Source organism: Podarcis pityusensis, assembly GCF_964106645.2.
Source record: "Podarcis pityusensis genome assembly, chromosome: 5".
In the NCBI taxonomy this organism is placed as follows: domain Eukaryota; kingdom Metazoa; phylum Chordata; class Lepidosauria; order Squamata; family Lacertidae; genus Podarcis; species Podarcis pityusensis.
The window spans coordinates 84115771-84143495 of record NC_138032.1 but is presented as its reverse complement, the minus strand read 5'-3'; the positions used below and the strand labels follow the sequence as shown (position 1 = coordinate 84143495).

The window sequence follows — 27725 nt, the reverse complement described above, 5'->3', positions numbered from 1 at the left end:
TTCCAACTGACACATTATAGATCAGACTCCAGACTGCCTGGAATCTGTATCTGGTAAGACGATCTGTGTCTAGATCCAGATCAGGCATTCGGGCCTCACCGACCATGTATTTGCGACCACAGGCCTACAACCATCACACAGCATTTATGCAATGTTTCATAGCACTGTTCCAGTGAGTGGCTAACCCACCTGGCCACACAAATGTGTGACTGAGGGATTGTCTCCAAGAACTAGAATTCATGTTTTTAAGAAGCAAGAAAAGCTACTTGCTTCATAATCATAAAGGCAGTGTAACAATGCCCAACACAAAAAGCATCAAAACAAGTTTTAAAAATTGAAAATGGAATTAGTAAATCCTGTTATGATTGTAGAGATTAGCACAAATGGCTATACATTGAACAAATAGTTAACTTCTTCCAAGCTAAATTGGCTGCTGCTGAGCCATTAAAATTCATCATATTAATCTTTTGGTACAAACATAACTATGCTAAGATCTTTATATGAAATCCAAGCACATGGTACGGAAATCACATTCCAACACCAAGTAAATCAATCTTCTTTTTCATTGTTTATTTTTCATAATCCTCCAAGGCACTGGCTCACACAAAGAGCCAACTGCCTTGCAGATTTTTACATTTTTTAAAATAAAATAAAATAATGTGTATTTATATGTTAGGTGTAAACGGGGGGGGGGGGAGTTAACTGAGAAATAAACAGCTTTTATTGGCTTTCATCACTTGCAATTATGAGAGCCTTGTCACCATTTCAAAACTCTCATAATACCATTTTTTAGTGAAGTTTTTAAAGCACAAAAAGCAAGAAATGGTCAGTCTCCAGAGATAGGTAGAGCTGACACAGTAACTCCCATGTAATTCACTTTTTTATGCGATTTCAATCAATGCAATTGTGTAACAACAAGAGCTTCACTTACCTCACAGGGTTGTTACAAGGATAAAACAGAGTAAGGAGCTATGCACCTCAACTTGAGGCCCTTTCGGGAAGGATGGGATATAGAAGCAATAAATAAATGAATAAAGCATTATGTTTATTGGGCATTTCTTACTGAGTCAGTAGCTAACCCTCTTTGGAGGGTATTTGGAGTCAACATATTATGTTTTTGTCCTAACCCATGCCACATCATTCTTCATGTTGTCTAAAGGGCTCAGGTATTTGGTACTGCTTTTATCCTGCCTGCTTGTAGGTGTGTGTGTATTTTCATTTGGGTGTTTCCCAAAAGGGCACTGAGTTCAAATGCCCAGTTACAAGTGAATTGGGTGGTGGTGTAAGGGGGTGGGGAGAGAAGACACTGCACATGAAGGTTTAAAGGTTTGAATGACCCCACCATCGGGGGGGGGGGGGTGTCAAATTTAATACCACAACAGATACATTTGTTGGGGCAGTCATTAAGAAAGCGTTAACCGTTCAGTACAGTGGTACCTCGGGTTAAGAACTTAATTCATTCCGGAGGTCTGTTCTTAACCTGAAACTGTTCTTAACCTGAAGCACCACTTTAGCTAATGGGGCCTCCTGCTGCCGCCGCGCCGCCAGAGCACGATTTCTGTCCTCATCCTGAAGAAAAGTTCTTAACCCGAGGCAGCGGCGTAGCGTGAGTTGTCAGCACCCGGGGCAAGGCAAGTAATTTGCGCCCCCCCCAACCCCTAACCTGCCGATCTGAGTCGAGTTGCTGCTGGCGCTGCCGCCCAAACCACGCCGCTTGCCCGGAGGAGGAGGGGGGCAGAGAGGCGAGGAAAATGCAACATGGCCCAGCAGCTGCAGCAGCAGCAGCGGAGGCGGGGCTGTGAGGAGGGGCTGCCTGGCACGTCCTCCGCGGCCCTGACGCGCGGGGCTGAGAGCCGCTGCCTGCCGGACGCCTTCTGCCCGGGCGCGCGCACAGCTCGTCGGTTCCACGAGACATGGGGCTCTGCTACAGCCTGCGCCCGAGGCTCTTCGGCGACTCCGGAGGCAGCGAGCGCGCCCCCCCCAGATGTTGCGCCCGGTGCGGCCGGCCCCCCTGGCACCCCCCACGCTACGCCACTGACCCGAGGTACTATTTCTGGGTTAGCGGAGTCTGTAATCTGAAGCATCTGTAACCTGAAGCATCTGTAACCTGAGGTACCACTGTATTGGTTTTTAACGTATACCTGGAAGGACTTTTAAGGTTCAGCAAGGGGACACGGGTGGCGCTGTGGGTTAAACCACAGAGCCTAGGGCTTGCCAATCAGAAGGTTGGCGGTTCGAATCCCCGCGACGTGGTGAACTCCCGTTGCTTGGTCCCTGCTTCTGCCAACCTAGCAGTTCGAAAGCACGTCAAAGAACAAGTAGATAAATAGGTACCGCTCCGGCGGGAAGGTAAACAGCGTTTCCGTGCTCTGCTCTGGTTCGCCAGAGGCGGCTTAATCATGCTGGCCACATGACCCAGAAGGTGTACACCCGCTCCCTCGGCCAATAAAGTGAGATGAGCGCCGCAACCCCAGAGTCGACCACGACTGGACCTAATGGTCAGGGGTCCCTTTACCTTTACCTAAGGGCTGCCAGCAAGGGCATGCGGCTGCAGAGTCCTTTGCCTGACACCCACAAGATCCCCTCCCAGCACGGAAATGAGGTTTACAAGAAGCGCTCTATTGTAACCAAGCGAAGAGTGTGTGGCTGGCCGCAGCCTGTGTGTGTGGTGCCCATGACAACTTTTACCCTTCTCAGTTTGCAAATGTGCCCACAGGTCCCAAAAGTTTGGCACCCCCTGTTTAAAGGAACAAATGTATGACTATCAAGAGTAGACTCCAAAAAAACCCAAAAAACTTATCTTGGTTTCTATTGGCACAATACCATCCCTATGTCGTTTTGTTCCAGGATTAATATATAGCATTAGCATACCATGCAACTGTCCCACAACACCCCAGATTTAAAATACTGCACTTAGTCAGCAGTTTTCTTGCTTCTTTTAAAGTATTTCCTTTTCTTTCCCTCCATCAGTTTTCCTGCTTAGGAATTTGCATAGCCATCTAAAAAAGGGGGGGGTGACCAGAGGGAGGTTTTTTGGTGTTTTTTTAAACAAAGAGTTGAGTTGAAAGTGTTGGGTTTGTTAATGGAAGGTCTATGCTTTCTTTGCACCCAAGAAAGCCAGCCGGCAGCTGAAACTCACTTAAAACAACTGCTAAATGAAAGAAATCTAAACACACATTTAATGACTTGGTTTTTTTCCCTTTTTCTTCTTTCATGAAAGTGTGTGTCAAAAGATTTTCACTTGTATAAGGTAACTCTTAATGATGTGGGAAGCCAGAGGAGCCAGAGATGAGTCTTTCGTTGATAATTTCTGAACAGATGAAAAAGAATATTTTAAATTCTTGAGATGTTTGTGACTTTTTGGATGCCTCTTAGTAGATAAAGTTGACAGCTCTATCAGCTTTACACTTTGCGGGGGGAAATACTTTACTTCCAAGAGCAAAATGTCAAGGCATTATTGATATGGTTTTCTATATGTTAATTGAAATACGTGATGGCCTTTCCCCCAACTTAGTGTGAAGTTATCTCTGGCATTATCAAAGGAACAATACACCCTCCAGTACTGTGTTGTAGCAGGTTAGGGTCATGATCTTCAGCTGTTTCCTGAAATGAAACTCCAACATCTCTTGCACAAGAGTTGGCACTGGAAATTTCTCATTCACTGAAACTTGAAGTGATTTTGTGGTTTCCCCACACATAGCTAGGTTGCCCCAAATCTCCCCTAGAGCAAAAGCTGAAGCAAATTTGGAGGCTTCTCAGGCAAAACATCTGAGGAGTGTTAGGGAAACAAAGGATTTCAGTAGCATGAACAAAATATTTATTTTTCTTGTGGGGGCAGAGTGTATACATATCCCAGAGCACTATAATTTCTCTATTTCCTGTTGGAAACAGAGGAATCTGCCTTATTCTGAGTTGGACCATTGGTCCTTCTAACATATTGCCCACATTGACTAGCAACAGGGCTTCAGTCAAGATTCTTTTCTCATTCCTGTTTTGGGACACCAGGAGTGAAACTGGAAGCTCATTTGGAAATCTTTGCATGGATCTAAAACTTCTGGTTTGAAAGCATGCAAGTGCTATGCTCAGTGTTTTAAATGATGAAACTGAAACAAACATTTGTTCCCGTCCTGTTGGAAAAATTACTCTCAGATTCCAGAAGCGCCTTTTCTAAAGCCAAATATGTAGGGGATTGTCTATGATGGCTGAATAATATAACAAAATATCCTTATTGCAGTGAAACTTGTATTCCATATTCTAGTAGGTGGCTTTCATGAGGCTATATGAGCATTGTTATCATTGTGCAGAAGCCTTATTCTTTTTCATAGTTAATGGCTCGTGTTAGGGACTTTTGTTTCTTTCATGATACCAGTTTTTTTATCTTGAATCCGTTTATACTTTCTAAAAAGTAGACAGAAAGAAAGATACAGCGGGAAAGAAAAGCACACAAGAGAAAATAGCCACCAAGAGTAATAATTCCAGTTAATGGCTATTTCATCAGGCTATCATTCAAATAATTCTATCACAAGCTAGCTTTTCACAGCAGAGAGTCAATATTTTCCCTGCGAAAGAGATCTCACTCAAAGTCATGGGGATTCTTGCTCTGGGATTGGGGCCAACATTGTCACTGCGTTACTTTTTATTGCACCACAGTAAAGACTTCCGCCCAGGAAATCAACAGTAAATGCAGTTTGTTACTCATTTTGCTGAAATGAACAATAAATCCAGCAGTAGTGTACCACACTGCTCACTTGACCGCCAGCTGGTTGAGTCTCTGCAGCCTACCGAGAAAGGAAGGGGTGCAGCAATAAGGTCAGCAAAGTGCAAATGCACCGTTAGGAGCTCCAGATAGGCTCTGCTGGCAGATTTCCGTGGCACCAATTTTGCCACCGCCACATCCCTCCCTTCTCTGTGCTGGTATTCTGCAGCGACTCAGGTGGCTAAAGGTCAGGTGAATGGGGCAGCCCCATCATGCCATCCACTTACAGTGAATGTTTACCATTTGCTCTCAGTGATCATATGTGTGTGCTGACAATCCCAGATGAATTTTGTGAATGCTCAAAGACATGATGTATGCTTCTCTGGTTTTTTAGATAGTCATACCAGCAAATGCTGATGCTCACATTTAGATGACTATCTTATCACTTACTTCTGTTTCTTTTTGGGATCTAACTGAAAGTGCTGAGTTTGACCTAAAAAGCCCTGGGAGATTAGGAGCTTAGTATCTAGAGGGACTCCTTCCCCCATATTTACCAACCCATACCTTAAGATAATCAATGGAAGCCCTTCTTCAAGTGCTCCCTCAATAAGAGGTGTGGAGAGTTGAGGACACAGCCTTGTCAGTGGTGGCCCCCTGGCAATGGAATGCTTTTCCTAGAAAAGCTGAGCTGCTGCATACTTTACATGTCATCTGGTAAAGACTTATCTCTTCTCTCAGGCTCTTTAAACCTCCCATTTTAAATTAACATCAATGTCAATTAACATGTGTCAGTTGGATTTTCTGTTCATTCAGTGGTAAACAGTGGATTTTCCCGGGGACCTTTGCCTAGGAAACATGGGGCAAGTGAAAATGTTGGTGAGCCCTTAGTAAATATATCTAACTAATAATTCAAAAATCTGTTTGGAGTTGTTGACATTCTCATTTGCATGTTTACTTTCATAAACTATCATATACCACTGTAACATACAGTGTTCTCTTCTTACATTATCAGCCCACAGATGGAATGGGATTCCCTTTTTTGCTTCTACTCTTCCATGTGTGCTAGTGGTGTGGGTGATTCCTCCATCTCCTGTGCAAGGTCAATCCATCAGCTAAAGAATCATTATAAAGGAATAATGTGGATATAGTTGCTAGAAAGCTGTCCTCATTTGAACAGGGCAGGTATGCTATTTGGTTCCTTAGGTTTATAGATATAAAGGAATGTTTAGTTAAGAGTAGAGGTCACTGGAAAAAAATAATTTATTTGAACTTATTTTGCTAATTGTAATATTGTTCTATTGTAAACAATATTCTAATGTTCTATTGTAAACAAGATTAATCACTAGTCTCATTTAAACCAAACCTGCAAAGATATCCAGTCCATCTTCAGTTTCTTTGATTGCCCAGAATACCTCATTCACATTTAAGGGTAGATACAGAAACAGCTAGGAGGACTTTTAAGACCTGCCAATCTTTTGATTTTGATTTTAATGTAAGTGTTGTCCACACCTCTGGCCATTAGAAAAGACTGACACTACCATTTTTAGTCCATTTTGTTGTTTGTTTATATAAAGCTTTTTAGTAGGCAAGGCAGAGAGTGCATGTTAAGGATTTATTTTATTCACTCCCTCTGTGAAACAAAAAAGGTTATCCTGAAGTTTGCAGAAGAGTTCATATTTCAACCAAGCTCTGCACATATCTCAAGCAATGTCTTTACAATGCAAAATATCTGTGCTTGATCCATTGTGCAGTCGTAGTATATCTATTTTCTCTCTCTTTAATGGCTTAGAAAAAAGGGAAAACATGAACTGCCAGCAAGTTAGGAAACAAATAGTTGATGGCTAAGATCTTATCTTGGAATTTCTCATCTCTCTTGCCATATTAAGTTCAGGCAAGAAACACACACTCTGAATCACTAAAGGACAAGAGTTTGGGAAGCTATTTCAGCAGTCTTGGGAACGGTGCTGTTGTGGTCAATACAGTTGCTAAACATATGCAATAATATAGCTTGTCGCTTCGCCCTTTGTGTTCATTTTTATCCTTTCTCTGGGAAATCTTTAGCAAACTGATGACCTGGGTCGAGTGCTGGGTGGATTCCTTTCCTCCTACTAAGCCTGACTTCCCTTCCTGAATATCACATGTCATCTCCTTGCTCTAGAGTTCTCATAGGCCTTAGGAACTGGATGTGGTAGTTTTCGACTGCTTTCCACATCACAGTATTGAGACCATATTGCGTAACAACACTCTCAGTAATCCTTAAACACCATTCTGATCTCATTGATCTCTGTCTTCTGTTGACTCGGGTTGGGACAATACATCAAAGGAAAAGCAATATAATGTAAAATTAAACATGATACAAGGTATTTATATGATAAAACCAACCCTTCCATTCGCTACCATTAGTCTAACCATAACTTACAGCCCCAGAAGATAGAAAGGAATGTACCACCAGCAACTGCTGTGAAACAAACAAAAGACAATCATATGCCTGGGAGAACAGAAGTGTCTTTGCCTAGTGCCAAAGAGATATCTGTGTCGGTTGCAGTCAAGCTTCCCTGGGCAGGGTATGTCATCTTACAGAGGCTGCTTCTGATCCTACCCGCTGTCTTGAAGGCCATGTTCGGGAGAAGAAAAGGATGAGTGGAGTCCCTAAGATGATTGAATGGTACCTTGCACATCTCCTTCTGGCAGCTCCTGCAGCCAAGCTGGCACCAAACGTATTGCTCAGCTTTCCTTTGGACCACATCAGTGAGGCTGAGAAGGCGGGTCTTGTCATCTGGGCATCCCAGGACCTCCATATACATTGCCCAGGCTTGCCCCTTGGGGAGGTCAATGCAGAGGCAGCAGTTACGAGTTATGTGTCTCTGCAGTCACAGAGTGGGCAGTAATGGGTACCTGCAGTGGGTAGCAGCATCAGGACAGGTGGCACAAAAGGTCCTGTAGCTTCAGCGACTGCAGCTGCCACCAGGCATTGGGGGTACAGTGGTACCTCAGGTTACAGACGCTTCAGTTACAGATGCTTCAGGTTACAGACGCTTCAGGTTACAGACTCTGCTAACCCAAAAGTAGTACCTCAGGTTAAAAACGTGGTGGCGCTGTGGCAGCAGCAGGAGGCCCCATTAACTAAAGTAGTACCTCAGGTTAAGAACAGTTTTAGGTCAAGAACGGACCTCCAGAACGAATTAAGTTCTTAACCCAAGGTACCACTGTACTGAAAATTGTGGTGGCTACAGTTGCCTAGCCTAGTACTTCTCTCTCTCTCTCTCTCTCTCTCTCTCTCTCTCCCTCTCAGCTTCACACATTAAGCTTTTTTTAAAAAGAATAAAACAGATCACTGGCATTTTTCTCACCATGCCATGTGCTTCTTCCAGGCCTGCTCCTGTGTTTCCCCGCATTGAAAACCCATGCAAATGTTGCTTTTCAGTTTTAATAACAGCAATGTAATACTTAGCACTATAGGCAATTGAAAGTGTTCCACATACATTGTTTTCTCATTCTTACATCTCTTTGAGATGTTGTTGTTTAGTCGTTTAGTCGTGCCCGACTCTTCGTGACCCCATGGACCAGAGCACGCCAAGCACTCCTGTCTTCCACTGCCTCCCGCAGTTTGGTCAAACTCATGCTGCTAGCTTCGAGAACACTATCCAACCATCTCATCCTCTGTCGTCCCCTTCTGCTTGTGCCCTCCATCTTTCCCAACATCAGGGTCTTTTCCAGGGAGTCTTCTCTTCTCATGAGGTGGCCAAAGTATTGGAGCCTCAGCTTCAGGATCTGTCCTTCCAGTGAGCACTCAGGGCTGATTTCCTTAAGAATGGATAGGTTGGATCTTCTTGCAGTCCATGGGACTCTCAAGAGTCTCCTCCAGCACCATAATTTAAATGCATCAATTCTTCAGCGATCAGCCTTCTTTATGGTCCAGCTTTCACTTCCATACATCACTACTGGGAAAACCATAGCTTTAACTATACGGACCTTTGTTATACTATACTATAGTATATACTATGCTATACGGACTCTTTGAGATAGGTTATCATTATTAGCCTATATTGTGGAAATGCAGCCAGAGAGAGAGAGAGAGAATCTTTTCCAAAGTCCAACTAATGAGTTCATGGCAGATTTGAACTGAGGACTTCCTGATTTACAGCTCAGTGTCTTAGCTACTATGCTGCAGCAGCTTTAAGGCCAGAAGTTCACTGCCATCTCCACCACCTAGCCTGCTATAGGAGGTCGAAAATTCATATGTTTGCTTTTCCCAGTGTAATCATTTGTTCTCCATTGCATACAAATAGAAGTATCCAAAATATACTGGAACGTGCAATGCATGAATAAAGAACAATGTGGAATTATAGCAGCTACAAAAGAGTGGGCAGAGTTACCACCCACTACCCAAACAGCCATGAATTTGTCTGCCATCCTCTCTCATTAAAGTAAAAGAGAGGCACATCTTTCCTTTGGCTTAATTACACATAATCTCGGTGACAGCCGAAACACAAACCTAAACAGTCAATCAGAGAAAAATATACACAAAATTAAGCACTTCACACAGTGTCCAACCCTTTCAATCTTTATTAATACTTTAATTATATTAATTACACTGTAGTTTAGTGCATTTGCTATTTACAGGGAGGTGGGGGAGAGTAGTGATGGAACGGATTCTAGTAAGTAATGAGTCTGAATAGAATGGGCTTGTGCTAAAATTAAGATTATTAGCAAAACCTAAAGTAGCAGTGATTTGTATAAATAAGTAATTCAAGTTTATGCTTCCTTCTTTTCCACTCATTCACGTATTCTTTTTCTGCAGCAAAGTGCTCTAACGTGGGCTGTTGGGCTTTGAGCAACAGAGTAATTTTTAAAAACCAGGCTGCACATTCAAGTTTCAAAAGGGTTGTTTTGCTTGTACTTAATTCGCCTAACTGCTTTGAATCTGTGTTGGTCAATGAGCCTGCTGCTCCCCGCCCAACCCCACAAAAAAAAAAAAAAAAAACCCACGATTTGGGAGAGCAATAAGGGGCTTGCAGGTCATTGCCAAGGTAGGGCAGCTTAACAGAGGACAGGCCTCTATTTTAAATTGTCCTCTTTTTTCATAGCAGACAAATCTCATTATTTACACACACAGAGAGAGAGAGAGAGAGAGAGAGAGAGAGAGAGAGAGAGAGTTACAAATTTGGGGGATTAGGGGAATGCTGTTGATGTAGTGTATCTTGATTTCAGTAAGGCATTTGACAAAATCTGCAATGATATTCTTGTGGAGAAGCTGGTAAAATGGGGACTGGAAGGTAACTTGTAGGTGGATTTGTAGCTGGTTGAAAGACCAAACCCAAAGAGTGCTCACTAACAGTTCCTTGTCATGGGGGGGCGGGGGGAGAGAGACAAGTAGTGTGCTGCAGGTTCTGTCCTGGGCCCGTTATTGTTCAACATCTTTAAAAATGAATTAGATTAAGGATGCTAATCAAATTTGCAGATGATACCAAACTGGGACAGGTAGCCAATGCCACTGAAGGCAGAATCGGGATTCAATAATAAATAATTAATAAATACGACCTTAACAGATTGAAGAACAGGGCCCAAACTAACAAAATGAATTTCAATAGGGACAAATATTAGGGTCTACACTTAGGCAGTAAAAACCAGCTGCACAAATATAAGATGGGGGGAATTTGGTCTTCTTTGAGGATATTTCCTTTTTTTGTCAAATGTGTAGTAACTTTGTGTAAGTGTGCAAGTGTTGTGTAAGTGAGGAGGGAGGGAGGGAGGGAGGGAGGGAGGGAGGAAGGAAGGAAGGAAGGAAGGAAGGAAGGAAGGAAGGAACTTTGGTTCTCACACCACACTAAGCCCAGGAAAGTAGTTTCAGAATAATTTAGTTGGAAAAAATATGGGGGAAGAAAACGAAGACGAAGATGAAGACGAAGAAGAAGAAGAAATGCTTGAATTCCAGACAGGACAAGAGAGATATCCAAAGATGGCCAATGGGATTTCTCTAGGATCAGTTCCATAAATATATTCAAGCATTTATGCAGAGGAAGTCTTGATAGACCCCACATACATATACTGTTCTCTGAACTCTGAGAGGATGACTAGAACAAAAGTGTAAGCAACCCATTAAAGGGATGCTGGAGGAAAGGAACTAGCACATATGTGTTCTCAGGTGGCATCTCATTCATGCAGCTTTCCTGGCCAGACTTCCTTTCCTTTAGCAGGAGAACTGCATCATTCAGCATCAGAATCCTTCACAATCAAGGGGATCACAGTTTCAGAGGCAAACTGAACAACAGGAGATTAATCCTCTGAATGAAGAGGGATTAATTGCCTTTACTCTTCATTTGAGCGTACGCTTCAGTTATTGGGAGGAGTGGAAAACTTTGTGCAAAACTTAGAAGCTGGGGTGGGAGGAATACTTGGAGCCAGATAGGAAAACAAACAAACAAACAAATGTTTTTGACCAAGGTTTTAATTAACCTTTTGAGATTTCAAATGTTGTGTCCAGTCAACTAGCATCAGAGGGTTTTTTTCCCATTGAGTATCTCATGACTTGGGTCTTATTTATGCTTTATCATAAAGCACACAGGAGGGCACACACTCCAATGCACTTGTTCTGTTAGTGCAAGGATTTATGCTTGTGCAACAGAAGTCCACCCCCCCCCGCCACATGCACCCTCTCCAAATGGAGGGTTGGGACAACCTGCAGAACAAATTTAAGGAGCATGTTGTTCATTGTGCAAGCATGAATCCTTGCCCAGATGGAACAAGTTTACCTTCTCGTTGGAGCAGTACCTATTTATCTACTTGCACTTTGACGTGCTTTCGAACTGCTAGGTTGGCAGGAGCAGGGACCGAACAACAGGAGCTCACCCCGTCGCGGGGATTCGAACCGCCAACCTTCTGATCGACAAGTCTTAGGCTCTATGGTTTAACCCACAGCGCCACCCACGTCCCTCATGGAACTAGTTACTTAGTGCTATATTGAATGTAACCCCAAGGAGTCCATACTGGTGGCAAAGTTACCCAACCCTGGCAAATCATAAGAACTTGTATCAAATGTGATACAAATGTGAGGGAAAATCTGTTAAAATAGTTGTATACAAACTTTGATGCAACAGGAGGTTAAACTTAGAACACACACATTTTTCTTAATACTGTAAGAGTTGCCCAATGACTGGTTTCAAAGTGGCTCCTTCCCTAGGTTTCAATTCTCTGGTGATGTTCCACAGAATTGATTCTTTCCATAGAACCTGGTCATAGAAAATTCTGGTTCCTGCTATCGTTGCAGACAGTGGCATATGTACACATAACATAAATAAAACACAGCAACTGTTGTGCTCTTTGCCCTTTGTTTTGTTTCGCCTCTGTAGTGTTTCTGATAACCGGAATTATTGTCACACGGAGAGTTCTATATTCCACTAAAAGTGTGATATCTCTGAGAACAGATGATGGCTTTATTGCATAAACTTTTGTCGTTGGTGAAGTGCAGCCATAAAAGCCTTAGTCCTGGTCCTTTTATGACTCCTTTTGTTCAGGAGAATCTAATGGAGGAAAAACAGCGCTGAGATGTGAAAAGGCTGCTTGTTTACGATTCTATCCTAGCTTGCCTTTTCCCCCCTTCAATAAAAGGAAAGGAAACCAGCAGGAAAATTACAATACAGAGCACCTCCCGGATTTCTTTCACCATTCCCTCTCATCTGTGTATCAAGCCACAAGGCAGCTGTTGAACAAGTAATATCAACAAAGCCATCTTTTAGCCCTTTGATTTTAGGCTATTCATATCTTCTGCCCTGGAATGAAATGACTTTCACAATTAAAACAGCGAAATCAATGCCGTATCTATTGTCATGTCTTCAGGAGAAAAGCTTTAATTACAACCGTCGTTAGATAACACAATCATTACACCTCCTTAATCTCAAATATAAAACCAGTCTTCTTTGAGTGCTACACTACCCTTTTTCTTTCATTTTTTTAAAGAAAATGTGAATGGCTTTTTATCTGAGTACTTCAATTTGCATGGCTTTGCTTCAAGGCAGCTCCCCGTGATATGTTAATTGCAGAGTGCTTTAAGTACTAAAAGATTAACATAAAACCCTTTGCAAACAAGCTAATAGTTTATGATAATTTTTGCACGGCCTTTGTGTGTCTATCACTGCATTGCCTCTAGCTGTAATTTTATAAAGAAGCTGTAAAATATCATTTAAACAAGTTCATTTACACATAATTATTATACCAGAATCACATTATTCAATTTAGATACTCCAGCCTATTAACAATCCATGAACTAAAATGTAATTAAACTATTTTCCTTTTATGAACCTATTCATTACAATGTGTGGGAGATGGATCTTTCGGTTTCACTAAGACTTTCAGCACTTTGTTGTCGAAATTGACAAGTCTGGCACTCATTTTGTGCCTTTAATTATATTAAAAGTACTTCAAGACAGCTCAGATAAAGAATATATTTAGAAAAAGAATGCTTAGAAATGCCAATGATGGTGCCATCGAGAAATTTATATTTATTTCTCACCCACACAATTTTTGCTCACTTAACAGTGGAAAATATGATCAGGAGTATTATTGAGATTATTTTTTTTTCCTGTTGGGTTTCTAAGCAAGTTCCCCCCCCCCACCTCCCACCGCTCCAATATAATTTAAATCATTTTACCACGCTGCTCTTTTCTATAATATCTATTCTATTTTTAAACAATAAATTGAACTCTCTAAGGCAGATAATTATATACCATAGATATTGTGTACATTTAGATCGAATGCATAAAAATGGAGTGGAATGCATATTTCGTTTAGCGTAAATGGTGAATATCACACTGGTTTATAGTTCTGGGTTGCATGGAATTGCTCCTTTTATTGGATTAAGGGAGGGGCAGTGGCTCAGCTAAGTGAGCATCATAACCAGTTTCTGTTTCTCTTCCCACTCAAGCCTTTGGGTTGGGGTGGTCTATAACTTGATATGGAAACAACAAAATCTAGTTTGTTTTAAAATGTCCTCAGTGCTTTTTGTCTTTTTATACATCTGACTAAATGATCTGTGGTCCACAGAAGTTTGTGCTGTGATATATTTCTTAGCCACGGGATTCTTTTCTGTTTAAGTTTCACAAGGTTATTCATCAGGAATGCTTGCCTGAAGCAAAAAATATATGTAACAAAATGGAATCCTCCTCTTCAGTGCCAACATCTGCTAGGTTGTCCTGAGACCAAAGGAAATAGCTGAACATCCAGTGTTAATTGGGTTATGGATAATTTTGACCCACAGTAGCTTGGTCAGTGTGCGTTTGGCTGCCATTGCAGTGTTGGGGTTAGATGATGAAGGGTTTGTTTATTTATCTAGAAGATTTATAAACTGCTTGATCACTCTCCAAGCAGTGCACAAATACAATAGAAACTGAAACTCAATTCAAATGCACAAACCAATTAAAAAACAAACATGCATAAAACCATAATAATGAAAAACAAAGATAGAAATCAATAAACCTTTATAAAGGTAACTAAACTGTATCACTGGATACAATTTCCTATCTTATTCAGACCAGGAGTCTTGGGAATTAGCACTATATCCTTTTTTACTGTGCCATCGGAACAGCTAGTCAGAAGAAGGAAATTCAACAAGCAAAAACCTTCCTAACTAGAGCCAGAGCAAGGAGAGAGAGAGAGTATTGGGGGTGGTGAACAAAAGAAAAGAAAGCCTTAAGACTTGTTCACATATGAGCATTATTTAGCTGTTAATCCACTTTTCACCCATTAGGCCAGAGTATTTGAATTGGTATATGTGGACTAACTTTGGTCTTCCCTGTTCATACTAGTAGGTGTTCCTGTTTGTTTTTGTCCCCACTTCTGATTCGTTGATTCAATATGCTGATTAAATACTGACAGATAGCTTTTTTATAACCTTGGTTATAAAAAATATCCCTGTCCAGGAAGTGTACAAAAGCATACCAACAATTGTAAATGCTTAGTGCGCACTTTTACAGCTTTCTGATTCTGTGCAAATCTGAGGGATCATGGTCCTGCAACACTTATTGCATCCTCACATATGCTGGTAGAAGACAACAGATAGTGTTGGTGCGTTGACTCACCATAAAGCAGGGAGGCTCATGCACAGATGGCACACACAGTGACTTCTGGAATGACAGAGCTGATGTATCTGTAGAAAATGTAATGGTGTTCAAAGGAGTGAAGATGTGCCCAGAGATGCTGGGTGGGATTCACCAAGGATATATTGGAATGGTAGGCTGCGAATGATGGACAAGGGATACAATGTGCTAGTCCAATTTAAAGGCCTAAATTGAAGATATAGTCCAAAACTGTGACTATTGTGTAAACTGAAGACAGAATTGCAGAAAGTCCATGGCAATCAGGAGTCCACCCAGCAGGAGCTGCTTGCCATATATTAGCAACAGATCTGTTCAAGTAAAGTGGCAAGCCGTATCTGCCTACAGTTAGTGACTACAGTTATTACTTCAAAGTGACGCAATTACAAAAAACAAAAAAGCAAAAAATGCTTGCATGTGCTGTAATAAATCACAAGAAGACTAAATTTGCTAGGTGCAGTATTCATGATAATGAGCCTTGGTACACATCAGAGGAACTTTATAACGTTTACACATCCAACAAGGGCAATAGTCTAGTTGAAAGATATGTGATGGATGGGCCTTGTGGTATTGCAGAATATGGGGTGCTTGTTTTGAAGTTTGAGTTAGGGTGGTCATGTTTATCCTTTACAATGAAGAGTCCTCTGTTTGAAGGATCTGGCAGAGGATGGTCTCTGGAAAAAGTACTCTCTTTGAAAAATTGCCTGGTTGAGGTCTGGATTAAAGATAAAGAATTAGAGGAAGGGAGAGCAGGGGCTTTGTAGTTGCCCTTCAAAAGATGCCACCAAAAGAGCAGATGCACAAGTGATCTGATCTCAGCCTTCCTCTCTATGGTGAGATCAGGGCTTTTTTTTCAGCTGGAACTTGTTGGAACTCAGTTCCGGCACCTCTTGGGTGTGTGCCATTGCCATTCTAAGAGAACGAGGGAGATGTTCATGATGAGTTCCGGCACCTCTTTTTCTAGAAAAATAGCACTGGGTGAGATGCATGAGATTTCTATTTAAATTATTGTTATTATTTCAAAATATACACAAAATGTAGCATATGGAGATGTGTCCTCTTTTTTGATATGTAACTGACCACCCTTATTTTATTTACTTGTGCGCATTTCAGGTGTACAGTATTTGAAATTTGCATAAGCTCAATGCATTCTAAGAAAACCATGACCTGATGCAAATTTAAGGTCCTGAAAAAATAAAATAAAAAATACAGAACTGATGGTGTGGACGCTTGTTAACAATGAACACTGGGTTGGTCACTACTAGATAGGCTTTTGGTCTGATTCAGCAGGGCTCCTCTTATATTTTGTGACTTGTGACTTGCTTTTATAGAAATCCCCTTTACACAATGCCTGCACTGCCTTTGGGGTTTGTGGGAGAAATTTGGATGTCCATTTTTAAAAGTTCATGTCACTGTCAGCAAGGAACAAACAGTTACCAAACACCAATACAGGAGCTACCTTTTTAAGCATCTATTCTGAGGAACTCAGCTTGTACATGAACCTAACAGAGGTGTGTAAAACTCATGACACTCTCAGTATGAATTATGGGCAGAAGACTAGTTTCAAAGGCAAAGGTCATGATTTTGCAATACTTTTAACATGTTGTGAGATGGATAAACTTAAGGAGCATCACTAGTGGCAGCCATTAACATAGGATGTGAGCTACCATCAGCTCCTGTCAGGAATGTCCGTCAATGTGCCATGGAGACTTTCCACTTGTTCACAGCAATCCATGAGGGAAGCCATTGTTCTCATTATGGCTTTGCATTGTGGATCAATGGCCCAGTACAGCCTGTTTCAAGCGGTCTCCGCTTGGCTTTCATAATGCATAAACCGGCCATAAGCCATCAAACTTTATGAAATCTCCCTTGTAGCAGAGTTATAGCAGCGGTCTAAAACAATGGAGCATCTCTACCATAAACTGAGTGGTTAGGACAGTAACTTAAGGAGAATATTATAACATTTTCTATTCTACAAGGGTATATTTCCTTCTCAGAAATGACAAGCATGCTTGTTTAAATTTGTGTTTTACCTCAGTGTTCCAAATCCAATTGCTTCTGATGTATCAGGGAAGAACGTTTATGAAGCAACCACAATGTATAAAGAAAAACATTTTTTCATTTCAGTATCTTCCAGGTCTTTCCAAGCCTCCATTACTTGGGCTGTCACCCCGTCACTGCCTGAGGTGCATTCCAGCTCTCTGCTAAAGAATATGCTTTCCCGCTAATGGGGATGTTCTTGCAATGGGAAATGTAATTTTCCACTCCATTACAAGTAGTGTGTAAAAGGACCTTTTTCCTCACTGCACACAGATCAGTTCCCAATGAAATCCTATTCACTAAATATTACAATAGCAGACTCCACTTCAAACACAGGTGCTTGTCATGGTGCTGGGCAAACAGCCTGGATCAACCATGAACAAAACCTGCACATTCGATGTTTGGATGTCTATCACAATTTAACAAAAATAGGGGGGGAATCAGCATGCTTAGTGAAGGGAGGCTAGAGAAGGATGATAAAGAAAGGACTTAATGGTGTGTTCCTCTGACTATTTCCCTGCTGTTTTGCTCTTAAATCTAACGATCATGCGCATACTAGGAGTAAGTCATGTTGTACCTGCAAAACTCTAATGATGAAAAATAACCAAGCAATTTCCTTTAGAGAAAGCAAAATGCAAAACATTGGAACAAAACCATAGCACTAATAACAATAACCTTGGGCATTAAATAATATATTTACGTGGTGACACATTTCTCTGCCACATTTTCAGTAGCATGCATTTTGATCATTACACAAGATGCTGTTCTGTGCCCGCAGCATGAAGAAAGAGAGAGGAGTGAAATTGCTGCAGGGATTAAGTTAAAATGGCCACAATTACAGCTTGGTGTCCTGATCTGGAAACAGCTTCTCTGCTTACAGCGGAACCCACAGCCTGTCTGCTCAGAGAGGAGTCTGTAAAAAAAAGGCCAGGTTAGGATATCCAGTTATATAAACTACTTCTTCTGAGATGGGCTGGCCTATGCATAAGTGCCCTCTGAGGTCCCATAAGGGATCTCCATGGGGTCATGGGGAGGGGCAGGATGTTATGGAAGCTGCAACCAATCCAGCATATTGAGTTGGATCATTGGATTCGGCCTAGCCCGATTGGCCCTGCCTCTCCAAGGTCCTAGGCAGATGTCTTCTCAAAAATAAAATAGGCTTTTAAATGGAAATACTCTGGGTTGAGTCTGGGCTGTTCTGCATGCATAGAATGTGTTCTACCACTGAGTTAGGCTACTATTGCATACTTTGGATGCAGTCTAAGCAAAAGGCTGTTGTTAAGTTTATCCACTGTGCTCTACCATAGAAGCTTTTGCAAAAGTAAATTTATATTATCACAGTAAACCAGCCAATCAAACCTCATTCATTCATTAATGGGCCTATGTGCACTTGAGTAGCCATATTGCTTACATGCACATAATATTCATGTTGAAGGTACCAACAAGACAAATTGCTTCTGGGGCATGCTCATAGTAGGATTCAAGATGGAACATTCTTGAAATGTTTTGGCTACACACACACACACACACTTGTAAAGTGTAACTTGTACACATTTAACCTGCATGGATTCAGCTTTATACATTTGGCAAAAAAAGGGGGAGGCAGGTGTCCAGGGAAATTTTTTGGCTTTATGTGAGATTTCCAGAACGTAAGTTGAGAGTCGCCTTTATACACATAAACACAGGCACTTATATACACGCTATACGTGTGTATATGTTTTCTGGAGAAATGGCTAGAAATTCTAAACAGAATGGGGCTTTTAATAAATTTTGCAAATGTGGTTGGAATTCCATGGCATGATGACTACCATCAATCTTGGAAGTCGGCTTCCCAAACTCATCCAGCTCCGAACCTTCATTTTCAGCCCGTGAAAGTGCTTATATAGGCAAAATGACTTGCAGAGTAGTCTCTGCTAAACAAAACCAAACCTCAAAGGGGCTCCCTACAGTCAGGGTCACAGACCTTCATTCCTTATGGCTGCATGGCTTCTCCTCACCTTCCCTTGGCTGTTGGCCTGTCTGGGCAAACACCACTGAATACCTGATCTGGAAAGAGTGAACAGCGTATTGGAGCAAGTACGCTGAGTTGAGTCCACCCCATTTGCTTAAGTTATTGGATAAAATGAGTCCCAAACTTGATTTTCAGTCTGCTTGTTGTGCCTTTCATTTCAGCTTCCTGAATAGCAGGAGCAGCAGTTGTTATTATCAATGCTTTTTTGTGATAGTACACCTTGAAACAGATCACTGACTTGTTTTTTTTACTGGCATCTACAGCACTTTATCTCAAGATATGAATACCAGCACCACATTTTTAAAATGCATCTATTATTATTGCAATTCAAAAACAATTACAATTAATTAATTAATGACTCACCTTTTACATGTGCGTATCAAGGCAAACAGCTAAAAATAGCTTTTAAAGCAGCACAAAAAAACCCCATTAAGATGAATCTTAAACTAATACAAAACCCAAGGCAAACTGCAAAAGCCGATTGTTTCTGGAAACTACAAATAGTGGGTACAGAGTTCTGGGACCTGGGTTTTGCATTGTTTTTGAACCATAAAGTCATTCAGATAAGTTGATGAAGTAACAAGGCAACCTGTGGTTGAACTACTTGTCAGGTAGGCAGATTTAGTAAAATATGAGGGACGCGGGTGGCTCTGTGGGTTAAACCGCAGAGCCTAGGACTTGCCGATCAGAAGGTCGGCGGTTCAAATCCCCGCGACGGGGTGAGCTCCTGTTGCTCGGTCCCTGCTCCTGCCAACCTAGCAGTTCAAAAGCACATCAAAGTGCAAGAAGATAAATAGGTACCACTCTCTGGCGGGAAGGTAAAACGGGGTTTCCGTGTGCTGCTCTGGTTCGCCAGAAGCGGCTTAGTCATGCTGGCCACATGACCCGGAGGCTGTACGCCAGCTCCCTCGGCCAGTAAAGCGAGATGAGCGCTGCAACCCCAGAGTCAGTCACGACTGGACCTAATGGTCAGGGATCCCTTTACCTTTACCTTTATCCATCAACTTTCAAAGTGTATACCAAAGCAAATGCTTGAAATACTAGTCTTTTGTTGTGTATTGTTCGTTAACGTTAAACAGCCCCTGCCAGTTATAAACAGCAGAAGGGTGCATGATAACCTGCCATTTTACACCTTTTCATTTGCAGATTCCTCGTGTAGAAATGCTTTTGCATAATAGCTTGTTTTTAATTTTAAAAGGACAAAACATATTGTTTGTGACTTCCTGCTGGCATCAGAGCTAATTCCAAAGCTTTCAAACTTAGCTTGAAATAGCTGGTGAAGCAGTATGTGTTTGTGTGTGTTAGTTCAGCTTTATATCTGTATTTGTAGTCAGTGCATAATAGCTCATTCTAAGAGGATCACTTCAAGGGGATATTATCTTTCTCTTCAAAGGTAATGGCTGAAAGAAACAATGGTTTAAAGCCACTTTGAGGTTAGAAACCTCTACTTAGGAAATGAAAGTTAATTTGATTAGAAAAGATGCTTAATTAAGTCTTTCGACTATAAGTTTGCCATTAAGGAGAACTCTTCATGTCATACGTTTCGAAGGAAGGCAGATTACAGTTTAGAGATAATTACTTCTCTTTCTGAAATGATACTTGTCCTAATTTTATTAAAATGAATATGATCAAGGTCCTCAATCAAATGACAAAGAAAGCAGTCAACCAATTACACTTAGCATGGTCAAATACATGTGCTCTACTTCCATGTTATGTAGTAGATCTTAATTAAAGCTGCTGTCATAAGTTACAGCTCAATATAGGAGAAGGTGGTTCATACTCAGGAATGTGTCTAACGGTTGCTGAAAAGAAACTGATTGAACTGATGGATAATTCACTCCAAGTTTGGGAAATGTGTTTTGGGCAAGTTTTCTGAGTTCTTTGGGGTTTTCTGTTCTTCTCGAGAAGAACAGTTCTGCCAGTAATAAAAGAGAGAAGAAATGTCCAAACATTTTGGAGTAATCAGCTGGAGGCCTGGAAACTGAAAGTAGCCCCTGAAAATATTGTTACAGGTTAGTGGGAGAACAGATCCCTGGGTGCAAGATTTCCCCCTCTAGATTCTTGGGTGCTGGGGTTTAATCCTAGCTGACAGGTTGAGCTTTTATTTTTATCTAACTACTTTGGATCCATCCTTGATGGAAATAGGAAGATGATAAGTGAAATTGCTACCATCCTATCCACAGTGATACATCCTATCTAAGGTGAGCCCTTCTCTGTGTTCTGCTATGGCCTGATACTACTAGGTTTATTATTATTATTATTATTATTATTGATTTTCCATTTTATAATATTTAATCACATCATCATTATTCACTTTACTTCTTTAGCTCTTAAGAGCATATTGACTCCCCTCCCTCCCACCTCGTGATTTTCAAAGTTAACCTCTATATCATAGCACTTACACATTTTCCAATTTACAATTCACTCATCTGAAGTGTCTTAATTTTAAATAAATATAAAAAAGGTAAATACAGTTAATGTTGCAAGTCTTCTTACAACCCTGCCTGTGTTGTTAGTTGCTTACAATGGTCCTTCAAATATTGTATAGATTTACTCCAGTCTTTTTGGAATGCTTGATCATGCTGGTTTCGGATTTTCCCAGTCAGCTTCGCCAGTCCCGCAAAGTCCATCACCTTCATCTGCCACTCTTCTTTCGTTGGTACTTCTTGTTCCTTCCATTGGCCTGATACTAGGTTGATCAGGTCACACAAGTTGGCATTATCTATGGCTGCACCCCAGGAGTGGAATTCTCCCCCATGGGCTTATTTCATTCCCTCCCCTTATTTCATTGAATACTTTTTCTTTAAGGCAGGCTTTATTATTATTATTATTATTATTATTATTATTATTAACCTGAGTTTTTATGCTGACTCTGATGGCTTTGATTGATGAACCTGCCATGTTATCTCTTATTGTTATTTCAGAATTGTTTTAATTTTTGATTACTATGATAGTTTGCTTGTAATTCTTGAATGCTGTTAGCTATCTTGCACGCTCTTTTATAGTCAAAACGAGGATAAATGTGGCGTGGTAATGCAGAGGCAGGCTTTTTCACTGGTGGCACCTTTTTCGCAGAGTATTAAATTGTTATGCAGTTATTTTATTTTTTACTGTGTATATTAATTAAGGATGCTCTAATGTTACATTCCCTTCTATCATCAGCTTTGCTGGTGGACCTAGTGTGTCAAAAATTGAGGCCTGATTGCTTCTGGTACCAGACTGTCAAACAGAGAAACCCAGTCATGTATGAATGGCCTAAAGCAGGCAAGAAGTGACTGGCACAAGCACCCTGGAAGTCCTTGCTTGGGCAGAAGTTATCACCTTGGGACACTATCACTAAAGTAACTACCTTTCAGGCCTTGACTATGTGGACAAGAAAAGCTGTCCATTGTGTATCAACATGGGACTCGGGTGGCGCTGTGGGTTAAACCACAGAGCCTAGGACTTGCCGATCAGAAGGTTGGTGGTTCGAATCCCCCCCAACGGGGTGAGCTCCCGTTGCTCGGTCCCTGCTCCTGCCAACCTAGCAGTTCGAAAGCACGTCAAAGTGCAAGTAGATAAATAGGTACCACTCCGGCGGGAAGGTAAACGGCGTTTCCGTGCGCTGCTCTGGTTCGCCAGAAGCGGCTTAGTCATGCTGGCCACATGACCCGGAAGCTGTACGCCGGCTCCCTCGGCCAATAAAGCGAGATGAGCGCCGCAACCCCAGAGTCGGCCACGACTGGACCTAATGGTCAGGGGTCCCTTTATCTTTATCTATCAACATGGCCATGATTTCCAAGTCTGCAGGATAGCGACGCGATCACAACTGGAACCTGTAGGAACTTTGATGGAATAGTTTACTGGTATTTAGCATGTTAGGTTGCAGCTAGGGTCGGTTTAGCCTTTGGCTAAACAATGGAAGCATCCTCGATCAATATGGAGTTTTGAGTTACTATTCAGAATTCATGTTGCTTTTATGTGCTTTTACACAGTTCTGCCTTATAAAAATATTTCCTATGGGTGAGCTCCTAAGTATTATGGTATATGTGGGCTATCAATACAGTTTATAAGGTGTTAGAATGTCAGAAATATAAAATTGCTCAGGGTTGCAAGTGGATTATTTCTATAGTACTGACACCAGGATTTGTTATCTAACACCAGGAGTGTGTGCCAACTTCATTAAAGTTTAAAAATTCACAGTTGAAATATTACCTTGAACCTCATTTTCTAATTCTGGCATGTCTCCTGTTAACCTTCCTCCTCCCATCCTCAATTTTTATTTTGCTGTGTGCAAGCTGATGCAATGTTATTAAATGCTCTAAAAGAACAGTTGCAATAAATGGCTCCCTTTTTCTTGATTAACAGGATTCTCTATCTCCTGTGTTTGAAGCTATAAATTAATTGCTTTTGGTGGAAAAATTGCAATCAAGGCTGCTCATGGATTATAAGATTTTTATGTAGCCTTGCATTTTTCGCACCTCCTTTTCTACTACCAAATATTTCAGGAGCATCCCCCTCATCTTTTGGTTGCACCCTTTCATCTAGCATTGCTTTGTGTTTTCTGGAAACGCTGGACTTTCTGAAAAAGGGATTTGGATAATAAAATAAACTTGCCAGTGAAGCTCTGCAAGCTCTGCTGACAAATATTCACATTCATAGCTGTTGCTTCACCAGGAATCCAAGTTTCAAATCCCCACTTGGCCATGAAGCTCACTGATATTGGGCAAGCCACTAACCCTCAACTTAACCCACCCCACAGGGTTGCTGTGATGGTAATATGGTTGGGAGTGGGTGGAAACCATATATCTCACATAGAACTCTTGGAGAAAAGCTGGGATATTAATAATAATAATAATAATAATAATAATAATAATTTTTATTTATACCCCGCCCTCCCCAGCTAAGGCCGGGCTCCGAGTGGCTTACAAGCAATAATAAAAACAAGTTGAATGATTACAACTTAAAAACAAAATTAAAATACAACATTAAAATATTGAAACATTAAAGTATTAAAATGTAGCCTCCTCGCTGGAGGAGAAGGAAAAGAAAAAAGAAAGAGAGGGAGGGAATCAAATTGGCTCCAAGACAAAGGCCAGGCGGAACAACTCTGTCTTACAGGCCCTGCGGAAAGAAATCAGATCCTGCAGGGCCCTGGTTTCATGAGGCAGAGCGTTCCACCAGGCCGGAGCCAGTGTTGAGAAGGCCCTGGCTCTGGTTGAAGCTAATCTAACTTCCTTAGGGCCCGGGACCACTAGGGTGTTGCTATATATGGACCTTGAGGCTCTCCGTGGGGCATACCGGGAGAGGCGGTCCCGTAGGTACGAGGGTCCTAGGCCGTGAAGGGCTTTAAAGGTCAAAAGCAGCACCTTAAATCTGACCCAATACTCCACCGGGAGCCAGTGCAGCTTGAAAAGCACTGGGTGAATATGCTCCCAAGGCAGAGACCCTGTGAGGAGCCTTGCTGCAGCATTCTGCACCCGCTGGAGTTTCTGGGACAGCTTCAAGGGCAGCCCAGCGTAGATGTAAACAAATGTAAACAAACAAATAAATAAAATGTTGTGTGAAAGTGAGCTGTCAGTTAGCTATTGCCTGGGTATAATAACAGCACCCTTTAGGATTGTTGAGCTGAACTTACCTATCCCCACTCCCCACCCCCCATTTCAATATCAAAATTTGAATTTACTGTAAGAGATAATCTTCCTTGGCAGCATGATTGTGGAACTTAGATGGCAATTGAAACATACTGATTAACTATTGAAAGTATTTGTGTGTGTTTTGTTCAAGCCCTGGGTACCAAGTATGGCTGAAATAAGTGCTGGGGCTGTATATTGCAATATCCAAGCTTGGAGAAGGTCCCTGATGGCAAAGGAAGGTCCAAAATATTTCTTCCATGCAGTTTCCGGGGGAATTTACAGAACAAAAAACAGTCATAGAAATTTGCAACAAAGGGTGATGGATCAACAGGTAGAAAAGTAGTGCTTTAACCTTTCTCCTCAGGAAGGTTTTTCCTTTCAAAACCATCACCCCTAAACTGCTCTTCTCCTTCAAAGAGAAAAGATCAGACCTGTATTCTCACCCAGTAGAGGATAGTTCATTTGTTTTGTTTAAGCATCTCCTGCCCTTCCAAAACTGATTTTTGTTTGTTTGATTAAAAAGGGAAAGTTACGTATGACTGTGTAGCGTGGGTGTGAGCAAAAGCTCAAGCAGTGTGTGTGTGTGTGTGTGTGTGTGTGTGTGTCTGTCTGTCTGTCTGTCTATCTATCTATCTATCTATATCTATCCCTCTGTTTAAACTCTCCCCCAGTCCATGTGACCAAGAGTTAGATAAATAGTTTTGGCCTAGCTCTGAAACACACACTGAAATTAAATGGCGGAACTGTGCTGCTGTGTGGGAGATGAGCAGTGCCTGCATTTCTAATAGCAGTAGCCTCAGGAGTCTGCTGTTTATTTATCAATTGTTAATTGACTCGATGTTTACTCATGATTGCAAACAGATGATTAATTTATCCCAGACTTTTATGACTATGATAGTGAAGAGATCATTAGAAAGACGGATTATAATAGAGTTCTCTGCACTTATGAGCCTTCTAATAAAGATTGACTAATATAATTAGATATAGCTTTATAACAAATACTATTAAACTGACTCTGGGTTTTTATTTAAATGCACTGGCCTGCTATCTTAAACTTATTAGCCATGTGTGGGTTAAGGAGAACCCCCTGCCTGCGCTGTTTACTCTTCTCTCGCCATCAGAGATTAAAGCTGCAGCGTGCTTGGAGGGCAAGTTGTGGTATTATGTTATTTGTTCAAACACATTTCTCTGTCAACCTTCCCCACCATCAAAAAGACTGCCACAAATTAGCAGGGGTGGGGGGGTGGGAATACCATTTTAGTTGTAGGCTTTTAAATGGGGATCATTTTCAAACTTTGGTGCTGAGGATCAGTTGATTGAGATAACGCAGGGAACTAGCATTAGGCTCATTCATTTGAAGCGGCTGGCATGTTATTTGCATAAATCCATTTAACAGAAGGACGGATTAGAATTACCTGGGATTATATTAAAAAAAACAACCCTACGAAACATCCCCCCCCCCCAGAAAATCCTCTTTCTCCCTTTAATTCTAAAACAGGAGTTTGTGGACGGGGTAGAAAACAGAATATAGCATATACACATATAGAGCCAGTGTGGAGTAGTGGGATATTGGACTGTTGCAATGTTGTTGTTGTTGTTTAGTCATTTAGTTGTGTCTGACCCTTCTTGACCCCATGGACCAGAGCACGCCAAGCACTCCTGTCTTCCGCTGCCTCCTGCAGTTTGGTCAAACTCATGCTGGTAGCTTCGAGAACACTATCCAACCATCTCATCCTCTGTCGTCCCCTTCTCCTTGTGCCCTCCATCTTTCCCAACATCAGGGTCTTTTCCAGGGAGTCTTCTCTTCTCATGAGGTAGCCAAAGTATTGGAGCCTCAGCTTCAGGATCTGTCCTTCCAGTGAGCACTCAGGGCTGATTTCCTTCAGAATGGATAGGTTTGATCTTCTTGCAGTCCATGGGACTCTCAAGAGTCTCCTCCAGCACCATAATTCAAAAGCATCAATTCTTCAGCGATCAGCCTTCTTTATGGTCCAGCTTTCACTTCCATACATCACTACTGGGAAAACCATAGCTTTAACTATACAGACCTTTGTTGGCAATATGGGTCCAAATCCCTACTGAACCATGAAATTCATGGGATGACTTGGGTCAGTCCCTGTGATCTACTCTACACATGCCTCAGGATGAAGTGATAGACTATGTACCAGACTGTGTGGAAAATACCAATTTAAAACAGGACTTTCATCTTACAATGAAACCCAACTCTATGCTAGTTTTTATTTCTTCTTCTAGAGAGATATTACACATAGGAGAACGCAAATATGTGATTTTCCACCAACAGCATGGAATGATTTTAGCCCAGCTCTTGACCTAGCATACCTCAGAGAATAAAATGGATAAAACCGTTGTCTTCTTCAGTGGCATCAGGGAGCAGGAATGTGGGGGAAGGACAACATCATCTGCTGCAGCAGAATTTGCCAGTGTTGTAGGCATGTGGTGGTGATAGTGATTGAAAGACAGGTTTGGCACATGGTCCCATTGTTAGGTATGTTAGGCTTAGGCAGTGACTGTCTCAAGATGAACTTCATAGCTGATAGGAAAATGAACCTAGGTCTTCAGCCAAAGCCCAGTGTCATAACCACTAAACCATTTTTTACTAGCTTCTTATTCTGTCACTGTCAGCTGATCCTAATAAAAAGGGCAGCATGCTATCTGACATGTATATACATATACATATTCATATACATATACATATTTAACAGCTGCTTTATCACTCTACTGCTGATATTCTGCCTTGAGTTCACTGGAGGAAAAACAGGTTTAAACTGATAATATGTTGAACAAAACTTATCACTTGCTATCCCATTAAAACCTCATAAATTAGCTAAGAATACCCTCTTAATTTAAAGTTCATGCCCTGGTTTATATAGGATTTGCACAAAGTAAATGAACTCTTGGTCAGGTAATTTCCACTTTCCACAGTATAGAATTGTATAGTTCTGAATACCAGGGGCTAGAGACAAACAAAAGGAAGTCCATGTTTTCCTTGGTAATTCCATCAGTTATCTCAGAAGCAGACTTGTAAGTGCTCCCTGTTGGAAAACAGAATACGTGTCTGGACTGGTCGGAACCAGAAAGGCAGTTCTGAAATGCAAACATTCCATACTCCTCTCACTCCTTTTTTGATGTTACATACCACTTAGATCAGGAGTGGGGAAACCTTTGACCCTCCAGATGTTGCTGAACTACAACTTCCATCAGCCAATGGCCAGGGGTGACAGGTGTTGTAGTTCAACAACATCTGGAGGACCGAA

General features: G+C 41.5%; 1 protein-coding gene and 1 long non-coding RNA gene across 2 annotated transcripts in view; one reads left to right on the top strand and one right to left on the bottom strand.

The window, feature by feature from the left end:
- Positions 1 to 27725, top strand: part of LRMDA (leucine rich melanocyte differentiation associated) — a 755532-nt gene that overhangs the window by 541940 nt on the left and 185867 nt on the right.
- Positions 17501 to 26911, bottom strand: LOC308478251. Its single transcript, XR_013986972.1, has 3 exons — positions 26791 to 26911; positions 18788 to 18870; positions 17501 to 17737 (listed from the first exon to the last, which is right to left on the bottom strand). It is a non-coding gene; the product is annotated as an uncharacterized lncRNA (long non-coding RNA).